Source organism: Hesperophylax consimilis, chromosome 26 (assembly GCF_061612785.1).
Source record: "Hesperophylax consimilis isolate HC1 chromosome 26, BYU_Hcon_1.0, whole genome shotgun sequence".
Taxonomy (NCBI): Eukaryota; Metazoa; Arthropoda; class Insecta; order Trichoptera; family Limnephilidae; genus Hesperophylax; species Hesperophylax consimilis.
The window spans coordinates 8,290,920-8,305,705 of record NC_142861.1 but is presented as its reverse complement, the minus strand read 5'-3'; the positions used below and the strand labels follow the sequence as shown (position 1 = coordinate 8,305,705).

The window sequence follows — 14,786 nt, the reverse complement described above, 5'->3', positions numbered from 1 at the left end:
GAACAAACCAATCTATACTCGGTTCAGAAAAGTTGCAAAAATATTAACACCTTTGTCGAAGAAATGGAGAAGTTTCTCGGCATGCACATAATGATGGGTATTTTTAATCTGCCTCAAATTGCCCAATACTGACAAGAGGGGCTTAGACTGCCTATGATATGTGATGTCATGCTGAGAAATCGATTCACCAGCCTGAGACAATATTTTATATAAATTGTGTGCCCAGTGGTCAACCTGGACACGAAAAACTGTTTAATGTTCGTTCTTTGGTAGATGCTCTGCGTCGCAATTTTCAAGTCGAACCAAAAGAACTCAACTCCATAGGTCCCCAGTCACGCTCCGACAGCGCCGCCAACCACACGCTTTCGTTTGCGTCCGCTTCCTACTGTGCCCATCTACAGTTTACCGACTGCCACGTGCCCACGCCGTGTCCAATATCGTGTTATAATCTCAAGTCATCGTGCCTTCACGATTTTCTTTGTCAACTGAAGTTTTTTCGTGCAAGTGCCCGCCGTCGCAGCCAAATTGTGTTACGTACCTATTACCACCTGCTCACGCTGTGTTTTGTGCCCCGCCGCCAAACTAAACCCATGTGCCCACAGTGTATCGTGCCCCACCTGTGTCATTAGTCGTGCTACACCTCATTTCAATCTGTGCCTTCACGTTTATCTTTATTCAAAGTTTTTTCGTGCAAGTGCCCGCCGCCTCAGTCAAATTGTGCAAATTATCGCTCTCACACCGTATAGTGCTATAAATTCATCTAAACCAGTGCTTTCATTCTACCGAATCTACGTCTTACAAAGTGCCGCCGCCACGTGTCTGTTCCCAGCCATTCCCACAAGCACTCCCGTTCAAAAAATCTTCCAGTTCCAAACAACCTCCGTCTCAAATCACCCAGTTCCAAAAAAAATTTCCCAGTTCCAAAATCACCACAGTGCCAAAACCTGTCCGGTTCCTAACCACAGTCAGTGCCAAATCTACATTCAGTGTCTTTGAACTTTCGCCGTGAACCCTGGTTTCATCAGAGTATTAGCCGCCTGAAAGAAGAGTAGGGCCCGTAGCTCGCTCAAACGCGGGCTTTCCCCGAAATCAGAACTGCTCACCACTCCAGATTCACCAACACGCCAACCGCTACCACGCCAGCCGCTCTACCACGCCAGCCCTCCACCTGTAAGCCCGCTTTTTTCTTTTGTCCTATTGTTTTAACTGGCATACAGCTCTCTCCAATTTTTTTTTTTTTTTTTAAACTCACAATCTATTTTTCATTCATTCAATTGCAATTAAACAATCGTCTCTCTCTCAACCACCCACGATGTCCCGCTCCCAAACATCCAGCCCCATCGAACTGGAAATCGTACGCATCAACCTAGAAATTGACACTTTCCTAGATTCACACACCGACCGAATTTCCCTCACTATTGAGGAATCAAACCACGTAATCGATCTAACATTCCGTAGACACGATCTAGCCCACTCCCCGTCTAACATCTAATTATCCCCATGCAACTCCCCCTCTAACGACGGCAACGTCACACCCACCAACTGCGTCACCACCCCCCCACACCCAATCCAAAGTCCCCCTACCTTTCAGGCAATACCACTCCCCGATCAGCGCCCGCAAGCGACTTGCCTCCTTCTCTTCCCACTCGAGTGATTACTCCAACAATTCAGGGTCAGAATATTCTGGCTCCGAATCATCACCACCAGAACTCTCTGGTGCTGAAGACATGGCCTGGGAAACCACAAAGCTTTCCCGTAAACGCAACCGCGACAGGAAGTCACCCGGCTTCTCCCCCAAAATCGTCCCCTCACTCCCCATAAAAAAAAAACAACTCCGAAACATTTCCCCCGCCACCCAACTGTCCTCCCGCCACCCAACTATCCTCCCCCCTCCCCTTAACTTTCTAGCCCCCCCTCTCCCCCTCTATCCCCCCCCCCAACCCCCTCTTCCCCTGTAACACCACGCCAAGCTCCCTTACCCCCTCTCCACCCCCCAGTTGGTAGTCGCTTACCCCCAAAGTCCCCCCAATTATGCTCCACTCCAAGTGGCTCCCTTTGTATGATTCTTCTTCGCTAAGAATCAGACAAAGAAAAATATCCACCGCATCACCAAAATCCTCCTAGATAAAGAAACCAACTAACATTCCTTCAAACTAAACGAGGTCAAACCTCTCAGGGTTGTCCTCAGAGGCATCCCAGAACAAGTAACGAGCCAGGAAATCAGCGATGTCCTGGCCCTCTCCTAACCTGTCCTCTCCGTCCACCGCATGCGCACTGGCCCATCTCTTCAAGAAATCCCCCTCATGCTAGTAAATCTGACCCGCAACGAAGCCGCCAAGAAAATATTCACTGACCTTACCCAAATCCTCCATTTCAAAATCTCCGTGAGCCACAGCGCAAACGTCTTTCGGTAGGTCAATGTCACCGCTGCCAAAACCACGGCCACTCATCTACGTGCTGCAACGCAACTCCTCGTTGTGTAAAATGCGGCGAAAACCACCTCATCAACACGTGCATCAAACCCCCCTCAACAGCTGCCATGTGCGCTCTCTGCAAAGGGCCTCACCCAACTAATTACAAAGGCTGCCCCGCACGCCCCCCACCCCGCTTTTCTAACCGGTTCAGCCAAATTAACTCTCGTCCCATCCCTCCCCTCATGCAATACCCAGTCCAAAAACCAAACTCCTGGCCTCGCCCCAACTTCAACGCACCCAGACACCCTCTAACATCACAACAATTCCGTCTAGAGCGGCCCTCCACCTCCAACCCTGACCCCCCTCAACCCCAATCCTACAACCCCTCATCTCAAACTTCACCCCCCTCCCGTCAACATCACCACCTTCCCGCCCATTATTCTATTAATAAAATATGCTTCAACCACCTTGAAAATGCGGAAAATTCGGAAGTCTGACGACTGGTTTGACGAAGAGTGCCGGAGCCAGAAAAGGCGAATGAGGAAACTAGAGAGGTCATACAAAAGAAACCCCGAAGTTACTGCAGGAGATGGGTGGATTAATACTCAAAATGAATACAGAAGCAAAATAAGTTCCAAAAGATCCGATTATTGGATCAACAAAATTGACTCTGAGCAGAAAAATCCACTACGTCTCTGGAACTCAGTCAATATCAACGCTGATAATACTGTTCAAACTGCTACAGAAATTACACCGAAGGCCTTTTCTAAGTTTTTCTGTGAAAAAATAGAACGCACCTCCACATTTTCTGCCCCTCCGCCAATATTTTCCACAGGGATACTGTTATCCTTTAAACCAGTGATTCCCAAAGTGGTCTATATCGACCCCCAGGGGTCTATGACAACCTGCAAGGGGTCTACGTCAGCGAAAAAAAAAATTGGGGGTCCATGAAATGAAAATGGGGGTCCACGATAGTGGATCTCAACATACACTGATAGTACCTATTTACTTACACTTAACCGACACTAAAGGTGAATCAATATTTCATGTTTTGAAGGATTACTTCATTGAAAAAGCAATCCCTTTATAAAATATAATGTCAGTAGCTACAGATGGAGCACCTGCCATGGTTGGACGTTATCGTGGATTTATAAGCTATTTAAAACAAAATGTGCCAGGGGTGTTAGCAATACATTAGCTGCCTTTATACAGTCGCTCTGTCGCGCGTGAAACAGCAATAGTGCGCGAAAGAATGCGCGTGTAAAGATGAGGGATTCGGAAGGGATAGACCGTGCGATTGCGTTCATCAGTATTTGACGCAATCGCGTGGTTCGAGGTTGCTTTACACGTACAGTTCTTTCGCGCACGCAAGATGGCGGACATACGCACGTGGAGTAAAGAATTAATAATAGAGTTACTTGAGTTATATAAGTCTTTTCCTTGCCTATGGAAAATTAAGTCGGAACATTATAAAAACAAAAATCTTAAGGAGGAAGCTTACATCAAAATAATCGACTTTTGTAAAGAGAAAGGATTTCCTGATGCCAATCGAGATTTTGTGGTCAAAAAACTACAAAGTCTAAGAGGCTCTTTTCGAAAGGAACTAAAGAAAGTTCAAAACAGCCACCGCAGTGGAAAAGGAACAATGAAGTGTACAAATCCTCGCTTTGGTACTATGATCATTTGCTGTTCACTAAGGACCAAGAACTACCTACTGACAGTATATCTAACATTGAGGATGATCCAGTTGATGAAAACAGAGCTGTTGAGGAAAATATTATTTCGACCAACGAAGGCGGAATAACAGAAAGTGGCGTTGGTGAAATTGGACAGCAAACTCAAGTCGTAAGTAAATTTAATTTATTTTTATTTATTATTATTATACATTTAAATATATCCAATAGTACAGTTAAAACATTTTGACCGTTTAAGAACTCACGTTACTTAACCCTATTGGTTGTCGCACACAAAGACACACACACACGCAACTTTAAGAGAAGGTCCGACAACCTTTACATTATATTTTCTGTTTTTAAGTTCTTCCACTATTAACCATACGATCTTGCCACTCAACACTCCCATCTGTATTAAAGTATGTTTTATATTGTTCTCTGTTTCGTTTAGCTTCCGAAGTGATCTGTGTGTGGGGACGTCTTTGAAGATTGATCAATGGAACAGAATTTTGTTGAGAGTCTGTAGTAATCTCGTCTCGTGGGTAATTAGAAATAGGATATGTGTTACTGCGTTTACACAAAAAATTGTGTAAAGTGCAAATAGCAAGGACGACGTAACAAATACTTTTGTGGTTTTTTATATTTATTGCTGTTTGTAATACCCTAAACCTAGCTGAAATGATTCCAAATGCATTTTCAACTACGTTACGGGCCCTTGACAGTCTGTAATTATAAATCCTTTTTTCGTAATCTAGTTCTCTCTGAGAATATGGTTTGAGAAAATTAGGTTCTAATCCAAACGCTTCATCACCCAGAAAGACAAAGTTCAAGTTATTTACGGTATCACAATTTTCTGGAAAATTGAGATCGCCCATTTGCAGTTTATGATAAAATTCTGTTTGCTCTAAGACTCCTCCATCGGATACTCTTCCATTTTTACCCACGTCAACATAAAGAAACTCATAGTTTGGACCAACTAAAGCCATCAATACGATGCTATAGAAGTGTTTGTAATTATAGTACACAGCTCCGGAACCCGGCAAAGGCACAATGCGAATGTGCTTGCCATCCATGGCACCTCCGCAGTTGATGAATTGCCATTTCACTTCAAATTCTTTTGCTATCTTGATCCATTCTTCCTTCGTAGACGGCATCTGAAAATGAAATTATAATATGTTTTTGTCTTATATTTTTAGAATGATGCTGCTCCTACTGGATGGGACTCGACACCGCGTAGAAATAAAAGAAAAGCTACAAACAACTACCAGGCCGAATTCTTTAAAGTCTGTGCAGATACTCTCAAATCAAAAAGCAAGGAGTTTTCGGAGTTTGAAGTCGCCGGAATGAATATGGCCAAAAAATTAACTAAAATGGATCCGGTGCAGGCAATTTATGCGGAATCCTTAATAAATAATATTTTACGCAAAGGGTTGCTGAAAAAGTTGACGGAAGAAACTGACATATGCGACAATTATTGTAATAAGACCATTCGAACACCGTCTTCTGCTGACTTGCACAGGACTTCATCGATTAGTTCAGACGTATCACAGTCTATATTAGAAGGCATCTACCAAAATCAGGAAGAAACAAGCCTGAGAACTTTTTACGAATCTTCTACTGATACGTACCAATGACAATCTGATATGTATCTCAAATGAATCACAATTAATCTCAATAAAAAATACTATGTAAAACTATAATTTGGATGATGATTAAAGATATACAGGACTGATTATTTAGATTTTTATTTATAACAATAATAAAGTTACTTACCTTTAAATAATCCACCCTTAAACATTCATAAATAGCTCGACACGTTTCTGGTATTATTGAAGAAAGAGATGGAGCAGATATACCGGTACTGAATTTCAAATCTTCGAATGAGCGTCCTGTGGCGAGATATCGAAGAGTTGCTGCTAATCGTGCTTCTGCACTAATACTCTCTCTCATAATGGTGTCTTGCCTTGATATGTTATGTTTGATTTTATCTAACAACATACTAAATAACTGATCATCCATACGCAAATAATTCTTGAAATCGTCCGGATAATTTTCACGTAATTCTTCAATCAGTGGCATATGACAATATTGCTGTCTGTATTTCTTAACCCATACAGATCGTTTCTTCTTCTTTTTGAGTAGGCTAACACCAGCAAATATCATGACTTGTGCCATGATATTTCTTTTTCTTCTATCCATTTTGCTCCGTCGCACTATACTGAGTGTACGCGAACTTGAGTAAAACTTTGTAAATTGCACACACTCCAACACGCGCCAGTTCCACGCGGTCTATCGCGCATGATTAGTCTTTACACGTTCGCTCTTTCCGTTCACATGTAACGTACACATGTAATCGCGCGCGAATGAATGTTAAGCTTCAAAACTAACAAAAAGTGATCGCGCACGATTGCGCGCACAGGCTTACCAATACGCAATCCTGTACGCTCCTGAGAATGTGCGATAGAGCGACTGTATAAAGGCAGCTATTGTGTCATCCATCGACAACATTTAGTTGCTAAAAATTTGAGTGTTAGATTACATGAATCTCTTCAATCATTGATGCAGTAAACCGAATCCGAAACAACGCGTTGAATACGCGGTTATTTGCGCAGTTGTGTGAAGAAAATGACGAATGTACGCTGGCTGTCGAAAGGCTTATGTTTGACAAGATTTTTTGCACTTTTTGAGACTATTTTAGAATTTCTGGATACTAAAGATAAAATTTTAAAAGACAATTTAATGAAGTGGAAAACAGACATCGCCTATTTAACAGATTTGTTTACAAAATTTAATATGTATAATTTGCAGTTTCAAGGCGACAGTCTAAATTTGATTAAAACAAAGTCCATCTTATCAGCGTTTCTTGCCAGAGTTAAGCTAATGAAGCAATATATTGGACGGGGCGAATTTTCCCAGTTCCCCAATTTGTCACAGACAAACTGCCAGGAAGACGACGTTTCAACCTACGTTCAACATTCAAATGCCCTCTATTCAGATTTTGAAACTAGTTTGAGGATGTTTTGATTATGGTAATACCACCGTGGATAATTAACCCATATGGTGACATAGAAGAAACGAATGTCATAAAACAAGAGGAACTGACTGAAATCTCTTAGTTCCCTCCAAAAACTTAAATCCAGTCCTCTATTCGAGTGATGATAGCCTCCATTGAAAGCTCTGGTAAAACTGTAACTCTGATTTGGATTCCTGGACATGTTGGTATCATGGGTAATGATATTTCGGATGCCTTGGCAAAACAAGGAGCGTCCAACCCTGTTGTTACCCTCGTAAACCACATTCCCCTATCTCACATTTTTTCCATCATCAAAGATAGATCCCGCAATGTTTGGGCAGAGTATTGGCACATTGCTAGTCAATCCAAGGGAGCCTGCTATGCCTCTATACAAAGGATTATTCCATCAAAACCGCGGTTTCAGCAATTTCCTCATTTTTTCAAAAAATAAATTTCTTTACTCATTCGAATGAGGATCAGACATTGTTTAGTTCCCACCTTTTTAAAATTCACGTCCTTGACTCTCCCGATTGTACATTCTGTGGTCTAGAAGTGGGAACTTTAGATTACATATTTTTTGGTTGTCCCTCTCTAAACAAATATCCTCTATTCTATCAAGCCTTATCTAAAATTGCCTCCCCTCCTTTCAACATCTCATCTCTTCTAAGTCTGATCTCGACTCCAATTTTCATTATAATTTTGAAATTTGCCTATTTAAATAAAATTAATATTTAAATTCACCTTTCATTTCTCAATAATTTTAAATGATGGCCAAGAACACATTTGAAGGGTGAAAGCCAGAAAAAATGGAAAAAAAGTACAAACGAAGAACTTAAGGTTCAGTTTAAGCACGGATATCAGCACTTCTGGCTGCAAAAAAACATACTCGTTACTTATCCCGTATTATGGAATATAGCGAGGAAAATTTTAATTTCCTTTCCATCGTCATACCTAGTGGAAAGGGGGTTCAGCGCTGTTACCAATCTCCTAACGAGAAAAAAAACTGGACATCACTAGCCGAGGAGACTTAAGATTAAACCTTACAAAATTGACGCCAAATGTTGATAATTTATTATTAAAGCATCAGGTTCATCCTTTCCACTAAAAACATTTACTTATTGCTTAGTTTATTTTAAGTTACGTTTATTTTATATAACAGATACAAAATTTTATTTTGAGTAGTTGTAATTTAAATTCAATTAATAAATATATTAAACTGAACATGTGTTTTTACTTTAAGTTTTTAACACTAAACTTCACTACAGTTAGAAATTTACAAAAAAATCAATATCAGGTAAGTAGGGGGTCTACCAAAAACAGAAAAACATGGCAAGGGGTCTACAACACAAAAAAGTTTGGGAACCTCTGCTTTAAACCTACAACGCTGGAAAAAGTAGGAAAATTGATCCTTAAGGTAGCATTCAGATCTCGGCAGTCGCGGCCCGGAGGCCGCGGCCCTGCAGCCGCAGCCGTGGTCGCGCCGTACCGCTTTGTAGGGATTTGTATGCAATAGTTTCCGACAGAAGCGACCGTGCAGCGCGGCCGGGGGGCGTGGCCTGCGCGCGACCCTGGCAGCGCCGCCGAGCCGCTCCGGTGGCAGTATGGTCGCGCTGCCCGCCACGCAAGTCGACGAAATGGCAACGTTTACCGATGAAATTGACGAGTTTCTAGTAGAGTTAATTGCTAAAAATCCACCTCTTTACGATTCTCGACTTAAAACCTACAAGGATAACGTTGTTCGAGATAATATATGGGAGCATATTGGAAGTAAACTCAATAAAACTGGTAAGTACCTTGTATTTTTATTTTTACAGAATCAATACAGATTTACAACATTCAACTCACAAATCAAGCTTGCTGTGCGTAGTAGTTCATACCTATTCTAGTTCATTCTATTTATCCACTGTTCTTGCCATGAGACTTTTCCAGCTTCTGAGGTAAAGTAATCTTTAAGAATATCTCTGATTTGAAATCCATCTATGTTCAGAAACCCACCCCTACGCGCCAGTGGAATCATGTTCTCTGTTGATTTCTATAATATGGTATTCCATTTTTTTCTAAATAAGCATCCCGTAGTAAATTATGGAGGCAACAGAGTGTAATGATTAAGTCATCACATATTTCTGGTTTAATTGCTATAGGTGAATATAAAATTCGGAAAACTTGACTTAGAAGTCCAAAAGAATTCTCTGTGACTCGTCTTGCTCGGCAGATGCGGTAGTTGAAAATCGCTTTATCATGATCGCCTCTAATATGGTTTCTGTAATAGGGTTTCATCATGAGGGCATCTAATGCGAACGCGTCGTCACAATTAAATAATGTGGGGTTAAGATATCTGTCCCTGGTAAGGGTGTCGGTTGAGGCACATTAAATTGATCGGAAATAATTTTTTTTCCCATAACTGACTTTTTAAATATACCGCTGTCTCCTTCCTTTCCATAAGAACCCACATTAATAGCAATAAATTTGCAGTTTGCGTCTACAATAGCCAATAACACAGTGGAATAGTAGTCTTTATAGTTAAAGAACATTGATCCACTACTTTTAGGACACTTGATACGTATATGTTTGCCATCAATTGCTCCAAAGCAATTTGGACAGTTCCATCTTTTCCAGAAATGTTCCGCTATTTGTTTTAATTGATTTTCCGTTGGCACAGGAAGAAAAATTGTTACTAAATTCTTTCGCAAACTTGCTAGAACTTGTTGGACTATTCTGCTTATATAGCTTGCTGATATAAGATAATTGAATTCTAAAGATGTGTATGTTTCGCCAGTTGCTAGGAATCTGAAAGTGCAAAAAAATCATTCATTTGTTTGTTTTCTGTACAACAGGAGCAACAAGTACGGCATGCATGTGAGTGGCATCAAAAGGAACACATGTTCAAATTTTAAAATTGGTTTCTTTTTATATAACTAAAACATACATTTACTATGAGTTTTAAATCTGTTTTAGGTGATGACTGCAGAAAACGCTGGAAATGCATTCGAGATTCCTATCAACGAATTAAGCGCAAAAATAAATTACCAACCGGATCAGCGGCCGGCAGCAAGTCAAAAAAATGGCCTTTAGTTGAAAGACTGACTTTTTTGGAAAATGTTCCCACTGAAAGAAAGACTATCTGTAATATTGAGAGAACTAATGATGGTAACGATAGCGAAAATGAAGAATCAAATTATGATGGAACCTGTTTCAACAAAGAAATTAACGTGGAACCTAATGAAATAGAAATTAATAGCAAAGGAACAAGTGTAACACTAATGGTCAATGCGCCATCGAGTGCAACAGAGGTAAATGTTGAAGAAACGGCTGTTGAAGAAGAACAAAACAAAAAAGCAGGAAGAGTGAAAAAAAGAAACAGAGTCAAAATAATACTATGCAGGCGGCATTGTTAAAATACTGGAAAGAGAGGGACACTGAAAGGCGAGCGCAAATTCAGGCCCTCACACCTCAGTCACCTTCAAATTGCGAGCAGGAACCAGATGTGGATGGCATTAAATCGTTTTGCTCACACGTTGGGACAATGTTAAGTAAGCTTACTCCTGCTTTAAGAATAGAAGCTAAAACTAAGGTTTTCAATATTTTAGCAGATTATGAATTAAGGAGCCTGAACCAAAGTTCTAGTACTTCTTTAAGCAGTCCCCCATTTGATCAAAATTCGCAATTTTCATCAACAAATCCTTATTCACCCAGTTCAGTCACTGAAGCTACTGACTTAAGTGTTTCAAATACTTTTAATTTGCCAACAAATACATCTGAAAACATTCCTAATACATATTTCCAGCTAGATAACAGTTCTTTTTCATATTTACCTTAAAGTGAGAAATAGTTTTTCCTCAGCTGTGATCTTGAATTTAAATTTGGTTGAATATCGTTTTCAATTAAACTAAGTACAAATTGAAATTGAGTTTTATTTAGTCTGCAGTATTTCCTGAATTTCTGATCCTTTAGATTTAAGTGCCGTTTTATCAGGATTTGATAGCTGCCTTCATCGACTCTGGATGAATATAATGAATCGATTTTATTCCTTTTTGATGAAAGTAAGAGCAACATTATTTCATCATCCTCTTCTTCATCCTGTATCAGTCTCTTGACGAGTTCTCGCTTTCGTTCATTAAAATTGTCAGAAATAGTTAATGTTCGATACACGACTGCAATAATACACGACTGCAATACACAACTGTTCGCACTGACTTCTGCGTGACTACTACGGTTAGTGCGGTTGGCACTGTTGGCAGTCACTGCCCGGGTCGTGGACGCTGCTATCCGAAAGCTTCTGGCAGCGCCGCACAGCAGTAATAATGGGTCGCGGCAGCTGTTCGCGGCTGCCGGGCCGCGACTGCCGAGATCCGAGTGCTACCTTTAGTTCGCCAAACAAACAATGTGCTCTTGACCCTATCCCAACGTGGCTTCTGAAATGGAAAAGAAATGTTGCAACGTGTTAGCCCCCTTCCTGGTTCACGTGTTTAATAAGTCCCCAAGCACAGGTGACTTCCCGGAGCCACTTAAATCTGCGGTAGTGACCCAATTATTAAGAAAGAAAGAAAGAAAAAGAAGAAAAAAAAAAAAAAAAAAAAAAAAAAAAAAAAAAAAAAAAAAAAAAAAAAAAAAAAAACACAGCTTGATGCCGACAACTTGGGTAATTATCGACCTGAATCAAATCTGCCTTTCGTAGCTAAACTACTGGAAAAAATTGTGGCTTCTCAAATAACCTCCAACTTAAACCAGAATAAATTAATTACCAATCATCAATCACTCAACATCAGTAAACCGGATTACTTCGGGTCCTGTCAGATATAACCCTTGCCATAGTCAGGTAAGTTACCACTTATTTCACTTTCAGATATGAGCGCTGCTTTTGATACCATTGACCTCGACTTTCTCATCCTGTCAACTGTGCTTCGACAGCCGGCGAGCTTTTTAGAAATCCGGCGGTTTTTTTTTTTTTTAATTGCGATTTTAAGCCTTATGTATAAAGAATTTGTGTAAAAGTAAAAGGTCAGAATCGCTTGCGCCAATTACGGACTAGCATTTGCTTTTTGTTTCACGACGCTAGCTACTCTCAGTGTTGCCAATTCAGCTCCTTTGGAGCTAGATCTGGCTCTAAATCGACGTCGTCAGCTCCAAAAAAAGTCATCTAGCTTCTTAGCTCGTTTTTCAGATTTTTCAGCTCTTATTCACGTGAAATAATATTAAAAAAATATATATATTTGCAATAATATTCCAAAATAACGAGGACTTCCCAAAAAAAGAGATTCCCCGAACTCCTGCACAAGTAAACAGTTACTAAAAATAGCGCCGTTTACACGCACACTTCGGAGCGACCGAGTCCCGCTGTAAACCTATCGATCTTTACTTTTCTGCGCGGCGGCCTGAAGTGGCGCGGGACTCGGTCGCTCCGAAGTGTGCGTGTAAACGGCGCTAATGCTTTGGTGGAAACATCGGTACAGGGACTTCCCGAAAAAATGAAATTCCCAAAAACTCCGATACAAGTAACTTGCCTAGGCCGGCTATTGCGTATTGCATTTTGCATTGCGTCTTGCGTCAGTCTCCTTCGAATTCGAATGCTCTTTGCATGTACATGTCATTACGCAGTACGTGATTATTTACCAGAAAGTAATATTTTTTGCTAAATTATTATGGTGTTATCAATTATCAGTTGTCTTAAATTGATACGTAAATATAATTAGTAACTGTGAATTGTGAAAATAACAAATACATTATTGAAGTACCTTAATAAGTGTTTTTTTTTATTATTACGTAAGTAATAACTGTATAAGTGTAATTAAAAACTATAAATAACAATAATAACTGTGATTTGTGAAAAGAACAATAAACTTTTGAAGTACCTACCTAAGTTAATGTGTTTTTAATTTTAACATAATTATAAGTAACATCCTGCATAAGTGTAATTAATATATGTGTAAAATAATAATAAATGAATAGTTACTGTGAATTGTGAAAAGAAAAATACACTTTTGAGGTATTTACGTACTTTAATTTCCATTTACTATTGTGTTTTTTTTTTTGCAAAGATGTCTCAAAGTAAGCCCTACACTCAAAAATTTCGTCGCGAATGGCTCTCTGACCCTTCATTTGAAGGTTGGCTTAGAGAGGTCAAGAAAGATTCTACCAAAGCTTTTTGTGTGTACTGCGAAATAAATGCTAAGAAGACTGACTTATTGAACCAAACGTCAAGAAAGAAGCATTTGAAGTCAGCGGAACCATTTTCTTCGCGACAAAGCAAGTTAGGCTTCCAAGCAATAACTAAATTCGATTCAAAAATTTCATCAGCAGAAGGAGCATTGTCCCTGTTTATTACTGCACATAGTTCTATTTTATCGATAGATCACCTCGGAAAGCTATGTAAAAGGCAATTTAAAGATGCTGATAATTTGAAATTACGTAGAACCAAATGTAGCGCCATTATAAAAAACGTCTTGGCCCCACATTTCGCTTTAGATTTACAAGTAGATATTGATAATGGACCATACAGCCTTTTATTGGATGAAAGTACAGATATAAGCATTACAAAGCTGTTAGGTATTGTTGTACAATATTTTAGCAAAAAAAAATCTGAAATTGTTTCAACATTTCTAACTTTGGCGGAAATAGATAAAGGTGACGCTGAAACCATTACAGAAGCTGTCAAAAAAACGATATCACAATTCGGACTTGATATCAAACAGCTTCGTGCCATTGGTGTGGATAACGCAAGCGTAATGACAGGAATTCATAACGGCGTGTATCAAAAATTGAAGTTGGTGGTGCCTCATCTTACAATGATTAGGTGTTCATGCCACTCGATCCAGTTAGCCGTTTCATATGCATCTGCCGAACATCTTCCCAGACACTTAGAGTATTTAGTCCAAGAGACATACAATTGGTTTTCCAAATCGTCCAATAGGATAAATCAATACCGGAACCTCTACATGACCATCAACGATAAAGAACCGTTAACCGTCAAGCATGTGCAACCAGATGGCTGTCTGTTGAAAGGGCCGTAAAGAAGGTTTTAGAACAATGGGTTGAGTTAAAATTACATTTTAGCTTAACTAGAAATAGTGAAAAATGTTTTACGGCTGAGACTCTTCATAATCAATACCGCCAACGAAGCTTATCTCTTGTATGTGCATTCGATATTGGAACAAATGCAGGTACTGGTCAAAATATTCCAATCTAATAATATTGATCCGTGCAAATTGTTGACGGATCTAATGTTTGGCATAGAATCCCTGGGAAAAAGAATATTGATCCCTACACGTAAGATCAATATCTTTGAAACGGAAAACTTTCACGAATATTTGGATCCTCACCCCTACTTAGGTTACTTGGTAGAAAATAAAGTGAGAGGAATAAAAGAAACAGGAAGGTTCTCTGAAAAAAACGAGAGAGAATTCAGAAGCAGGTGCACTCAGTTCGTTGTTTCACTGATTAAGCAACTTAAGCAAAGACTACCGGAAAATTATGAAGTTTTACGGAAAATAGATCAGTTGTCAGTTTCGAACACTTTAAAATAGCTGAAAGAAAGCATCGCACCTCTGATGAACGGAATGGGCATTTCTGCAGACATCATTGCAAAAGCCGAAGTCCAATGGTTCAAGATCTCTCTAATACCCTGGAAAAGCACATCAAGCACAGTCAAGTTTTGGGCTGAGGTTCTAAAGTATCGTGATGCCGCTGATG

General features: G+C 39.9%; 1 protein-coding gene across 1 annotated transcript in view; it reads right to left on the bottom strand.

Annotated features, from left to right (window-relative positions):
- Positions 1–4,071: 4,071 nt before the first annotated feature.
- Positions 4,072–14,786, bottom strand: part of LOC149411055 (uncharacterized) — a 75,146-nt gene continuing 64,431 nt past the window's right edge. Inside the window, exon 6 of the mRNA XM_089647632.1 lies at positions 4,072–5,241. The gene's annotated coding sequence lies outside the window, so the exon portion shown is untranslated. The remainder of the gene's footprint in view (positions 5,242–14,786) is intronic.